This window comes from Octopus bimaculoides, chromosome 8 (assembly GCF_001194135.2).
Source record: "Octopus bimaculoides isolate UCB-OBI-ISO-001 chromosome 8, ASM119413v2, whole genome shotgun sequence".
Taxonomy (NCBI): Eukaryota; Metazoa; Mollusca; class Cephalopoda; order Octopoda; family Octopodidae; genus Octopus; species Octopus bimaculoides.
Genome location: NC_068988.1, coordinates 12,975,771 through 12,982,902, shown reverse-complemented (window position 1 = coordinate 12,982,902; position 7,132 = coordinate 12,975,771).

Below are 7,132 nucleotides of genomic sequence, written 5' to 3'. Positions count from 1 at the left end.
GGGATTAAGTCAATTAAATCGACTCCAGTGCTTAACTGGTACTTAATTTATTGACCCTGAAAGGATGAAAGGCCAAGTCAACCTCGGCAGAATTTGAACTCAAAATGTAAAGACAGACAAAATACCGCTAAGCATTTCACCCAGCGTGCTAATGTTTCTCATTTATTTATTGCCCACAAGGGGCTAAACATAGAGGGGACAGACAAAGGGATTAAGTCAATTAAATCGACTCCAGTGCTTAACTGGTACTTAATTTATCGACCCCAAAAGGATGAAAGGCAAAGTCGACCTCGGCGGAGTTTGAACTCAGAACGTAAAGACAGACAAAATACCGTTAAGCATTTCGCCCGGTGTGCTAATGTTTCTGCCAGCTCACCACCTTACACAAAATAAGTATTATCTTCTCTTCACTGAGGCAAAGTTTGCTGAACTAATACCAGGACCAACAAAATGAAGAAATAAATCTTGTGGTAAAAAGTACATCAATCAAAAAAACAGAATATATTATATTTATTCATGTATGATATGCACTCGTATATAATATGTGATCATAATTATAGGAAATTAAATCCAAAATAGAATATATCTTATATACAATGTTATTTTTTACTATTGTGATTTATGGAAAAAGAAAGTGCTTGCTCAATTGTAATTCTAATTGCTGTGTAGCTGTGTATATAAAATACATTGCAAAAGCTCAGGCACCCTAAACCAAAAAAGTAAATTTGAAAGTGACCTTTGAACTTTTCCAATGTAAACCCTAAAAGTGCAATCTGCAGTAAAGTTAACATTGTCTAAATCATATTAACCTTTTTTTTTTCATGATAAAAAAAGTGCTTATTTTACAAGAACAAAAACAATGAACAATGTAAAAGAATTCATCAAATACTATCTCGTATCAGTAATATACCTGAGGTGGAGTAATGGGAGCAATCTTCCTCAGGCAACACTTTTAAGGGGTCAGCACTTTTGAGTCAACTGTATAAGCCATATGGGGTGGGGGTGAGAGTGAGGCAAATTCAACAGCTGCTTGGATGACCCACACTCTTAAGCTATACCATTGTGCAGCTGCTACTCAGTGGCATAGCTTAGAGTTGTAGCATATTGATTAACTATTCTACATTTTATTGTTGTTTAACCCCGACTCATTCCAGGTCAAGTAAACCTATGACCAGAATGCATGTCATTCATAATCATGCAGTTTTTGTTTTGTTTTTCAGTATATAGGATTACATCATCTTCTGTGTATATTTAAGACTGCAAGGTGTAATTTGAGAGATTTAGTTGTTATTTCTAACAGATAGAATGACCATGCTGAGGCTCCTTTGTATTATTCTATAGGAGCAATAACTTTAACCTTTGAGCATTCAGATTACTCAATCAAGTGTAACATTTATTTATTCACATTGTTTTGAATTAATCATGCATTATCTTGCTTTGCATATCAATCTCCTAAGAACTGTTCAAAAATGTGCAACCAGACAAACACCCACTGTCAGGCATGTAACATACACTGAACATCTTGCTTCTGTTGGCATGGACACATTAAAGCATCTCTTGGCATAGGCAGATTTGGCAACCGACTTGGTAGAAACTCACAAGATTATCCACTATCTTTCCAACAACAACCTTGAGCATTTTTTCGAATTCCATGTGTCTAATACTCATGGACATGCTTACAAAATCAAGAAACAACACAGCACTATGAATTTCAGAAACATTTTTTCAGACTCAGAATTGCTGAAGCATGGAATAAACTGCCTGCATCAGTTGTTAGCTGTCAGAGAACTACATTACAATATTGTCATAAAAATAGAACATATCATAGTGATAGATTTACAAAAAAGACAGGATATTCAAAGCTGGAATGCCTTTCATTGTGGACATGTTCTGCCAGGGGAAACCTAAGTTAAGCAAAAATTTGTTGGCCTGTAAAGCTGACATTTTCACACTTGAGTCTATTGCATCTAATGACATTTATTTAAACATATACATACACAAATATGTGTGTGTTTATCTGTTGATTCCCCATGAGAGTGTGTGTCTGTGTGAATCCCTAAAACTTGAGAACTACACAACCAATTTCATTCAAATTTTACACATACCTTACTTAGGGTCCAAGTTGTGTTTTAGGCCAAAAAAATGTTTAACTTCTTGCCTAGTGTGAGCTCAGTGCAATATCACATCTTCTCCACTATTGCAGTATTATGTGTCAAAATACTCAGAAGCTAAATATTTTAACTTCACAATCGTCATTGACAAATGAAAAATATCTAGGTTTCATTTCTTTATATTTACTTCAGTATTATAATATTAAAGTGCCAAAAGCTTATGTATATATTTGTTGATGAATCATTAGTTAAGCTCTTGCAATGTTTATATGGCTATAAAGTTTCAGAAACTCACTTTTGCAACCACATGATTTCAAGTTCAGTCCCACTGTGCATCGCCTTGGGCAAGTGTCTTCTACTATACCCCCAGGCCAAATCCTGTAGACAGAAACTGTGTAGAAACCAGTTGTGTATGTGTGTGTCTTTGTGTTGTCACCTTCACACACACACTTGACAATTGGTGTTCGTTTGTTTATATTCTCATAACTTAGCAGTTTGCCAAAAGAGACTGAAAGAACAAGTATCAGACTTTAAAAGTAAGTACTGGGGTCGGGTCGATTTGTTCAACTAAAACCCTGCAAAGCAAGTCTCCAGCATGGCCACAGTCCAATGTTTGAAGCAAAAAAAAGATAAATAATAAAAAAGGTATACCCACTATATTTTTGTAGCCGAGTCCAAGGGCTCACATTATTTGTTGATTACAACATCACTAAATCCCACAGGCTCATGTATCATATCTGCATAGAAATAGGTTATGTGTACTTATACTGACATATTTTGGACACAGTCTATTATTACATATGTATTCATATATATAAAAATGCATAAAACACTATATCGTATATTCATATGACAAATTAGTTAATTCATGTACTCTCTGGTGTATTTTCTTCATATAAAATACAGACATATTTTTATGAAATATTTTTACCATTTGACCTTTTACAATTTTTTTCAAACTTTTATGAAGAAACAATTTGATATATGTCAAAAACATTTAGCAAAATTTTATTCTTTATGAAGCTATAAACTGTCTTTATGGAACTATATCCTAATATAACTACAATATACTAAACTTTAAAAATAATATCTTTTATTTTTTCATGTTCATCCAGAGAGAAACAACTATATCCATGGGACCTGAGGAATTTATCTTTGTGCTTTGAAAGCAATGAAGAAGTTGTGTGATGACAATATGATTTATATTTTTGTTTGCAGTGGTGAAGGATAGTAATGGTCTCAGAAATCCTTGTTCTGGTAATCAGACTTTTGAGCTTCAAACAGACTGATGACATTTACCTAAAGACTTATCAAAAAAATCAGATACCAAACATCACTCTAGACCAGTGGTTCTCAACCACTTTTTACCTATGGACACCTTTGATTCCAATCTTACCTGGTTTTGTGCTCTCTTCCAAATAAGACAAATGCAGAAGTATTTAGAAAAAAATCCCTTACTCTATGATCTGGTGGTCACTGCAGAAATTAGAAGTAAGATGAATGGCAGCTGAGAATTGTCCAATCCTTGTATATGGGTGATGAGTGTAAGGTGAGAGTTAACAAGTACAGTGATGAAATTAAGTGTGCAAGTAGGAGTTCACTAGCTCTCAGTCCCTTCCTGATTATCAATGTCCTCCAGGCCATGATAGAGGAGTTTAAGACCAGTTGTCTGTGGGAACTCCTCTGTGCTGATGACTTTGTTCTTATAGCTGAATCTGTGGTAGGAATTAGGAAAGAAATTCCAAATGTGGAATCAAAGAACCTTAAACTTAACTTAGAAAAGACTAAAGTTCTAGTGAGCAAGAAAACTGACAATACACTAATCTCTTCAGGAAAATGGCCTTGTTTGATATGTAGAAAAGGTGTATGTAGATATTCCATAGTGTACTGGATGTAAACTATAGACACACAAAAGGTGCAGTGGTATCACTGGAAGATTAACAGAGAAAGTAGACTTCGTTTGTGGCAAATGCACAAGAACAATAAACACTAAAAACATATGGGAAATAGATTTTCTCGAATGCCCAGGAGGGTCCTTAGAGGTAGTAGACAGTTTCTGTTATTTAGGTGACCTAATTAGCAGTGGAGGGGAATGTTCTGAAAGAATATTGTAGCTAGAATACAGACTGGCTGGAGAAAGTGCCGTTAGCTATTACTTCTGTTGGTAACAAAAGACCTCTTTCTCAGCATGAAAAGTAGATTGTATGATGCTTGTGTATGAGCAGTAAAACTATATGGTAGTGAAATGTGGGCCATGTGAAGACTAGGAAGAAATGAAACTAGCATGCTCCTCTAGATGTGCAATGTCAGTGTGCATGTATGACAAAACTATGATAAATTACTTCCTGAAAAGTTCCGAGGAGGGGAGGAATTACTTCCTGGAAAGTTCCGAGCGCACATTTTTTTTTATAATCGTTTAGAGCAAGTTGTTTTACACCTATTACACTATTTAAAAAATTTTTTTTTTTGCTTGAGTCAAACACTCCTGGACATGCTTACAAAATCAAAAAACAACACAGCACCCATGACTTTCAGAAACATTTTTTTCGCCCTCAGAATTGCTCCCACATGAGTTGTTAGCTGTTGAAACACTACCTCTTTCAAACTTCCATACTTCATGAAATTCTACCCCTGTTTTTTCTTTTTCCTTTTTTAAAGATTTTTATCTTTTACTTGTTTCAATAATTTGACTGTGGTCATGCAGGGGTACTGCCCAGAAGGGTTTTAGGCAAACAAATTGACCCTAGGACTTTTTTTAAAGCATAATAATTATTCTATCTGTTACTTTTACCAAACCGCTCATTTACGGGAACGTAAACACACCGACACCGGTTGTCAAGCAACGGTGAGACACAAACGCAGACACAAAGATATACACGCATGAATCTCCTTTTCTCTCCATTCTCTGTTTATTTCCTCATGTTTCTTTCTGATGAAGAGCTTAGGCTCGAAAGGTAAAAGACTTTCTCACCTTCCCGGACGTCAAACTAATACGCCTACTTGTTGTTTATACACCCGTCTTCGTCTTTTACGCATATATACGACAGGCTTCTTTCAGTTTCCATCTGCCAAATCTACTAACAAAGCTTTGGTCTGCCTGAAGCTATAGTAGAAGACATTTGCCAAAGGTGTCAGACGGGGGAACAGAACTCGGAAATGTGGAGTTGGGAAGCAAGCTTCTTACCACGCAACCATACCAGCCCCTATTTTTTTCACTGTTTACTTCCTGTACATATCATATGTACTGTTCATGCAGTTTTAATTACTTCTTCATTCATAAAGCATTGGTCAGTTATAGGTTACAGATTAAGACGCTTGCTCAAAGTGTCGCATACTGAGATCGAACCCTAAATCCCGTGGTTATGAAGCAGAAATCTTAACCATATTGCGATGCTTAGTCTCCTGTTTCTGGAATAAAAATGTTTTTTAAAAACTCAAGTTGGAATATTTACAAAATGCACATACTGAGTTATGATCTAAGGGAAAGAACTCCAACATGACTTGGCATACGAGCGAAAATACTTTTCTTTTGGAAAGAGAATAATGAATGAAATTTCTTTAAATCAATTACAGCAACAGTATACATATCATGTATCAATAAAGATCGTTCACGAAGAAACTGAAATTATGTGATTTACTGATCTACATTTATTATATGCAAATACAGGCCAAATATTACGTACATTCATGTGCTACATTCACATAGATCATAGATCTTTACCGCTTCTTGACACCCCACCCCCACATACAACTTAACACGTTATTGGGTTGGTCTTTCTGTAAGCCAGCTGTTAAGGCTATTCAATATCCCCATCCCCCCCTCTCTCTCTCTCTGTTTTCCCTAGAGACGGTTTGACAAGAATTGGCCAGGAAGAAGCCTGCACCAGATTTCTCTAACTGTTTAGGCAGGAATTTTACACCTGGATGCCCTTCCAAACACCAACCACTCAGCAGAGTGGACTTAGCGCTTTTTACGTGACACAAGCACAGGCGAGGTTAGTTTTGGCAAGGTTTTTACAAATGGATACCCTTACGAATGCCAACCACTTTACAGTGTGGATCGGATGCTTTTAAGTGGCACCTGCACTGACAGGGTCACCAGGTACTTCCAAGAGAAAAAGACGGCGTGTGTGGAACACACAGGTCTGGAGCTAGAAGAGAGCAATTATACAGTGGCACAGGGCCAAGAGGACAGGATTGGTGAGTGGAGGTAAGCATAGTGCATGAATTGGAAGTAGGAGGAAGAGAAGAGGTGTAGTTTGATTCGTTGTGGTAGAGTGTGTGAGAAATTTTCTTAAGTGTGAGTGGGACACGCAACACTTCAGGAACCCAGTTTCACTGACATGGGCGGATCTTTTCAAAATCAGATTACATCAATACTTCTTATGTATTACATTGTAAATAAATGGTTAACTTCAAGCACAAACATATGCAGAAAATGCTGAAAGAAGTTTCTTTGTATTTAATGATTATTGTAGCGTTTTTTTTTTTAAATACTGTTTTTTAATAGCTGGCTGTGTGGTTAAGAAGCTTGCTTCCCAACCATGTAGTTTTGGGTTCAATCTTAGCGTAGCATCTTGGACAAATGTCTTTACTGTAGCCACAGAAGGCTTGTGAGATCTACTTCCATGCCTTTAAGTTTTATTCTAATTCACCTATTGCTCTATATCTCTCCCCTATTAGTTTTCTGCTAGTTTCTTTCTTTCTATAAACTACATTGACGCATCTACTAACGGTTCTTTAAAAAAACTTGCTACCATTCCCTTCATCATATACACAGTCATCACATTCTGTTAAATGTCTTACTGATGTGTTTAGTTTCTTTCTTTCCCTGATGAGAAGATTGCATTGTTTTACACCATTTTATTCCTTCTGGAATAATACCAATGTTTTCTTCGAAACATGTTGGAAGTAAAAACATTTAAATAACACCTGCGTTTAACTCCATTTATATATATATATACACACACACACACATATATACATATATATATATATATATGTGTGTGTGTGTGTGTGTT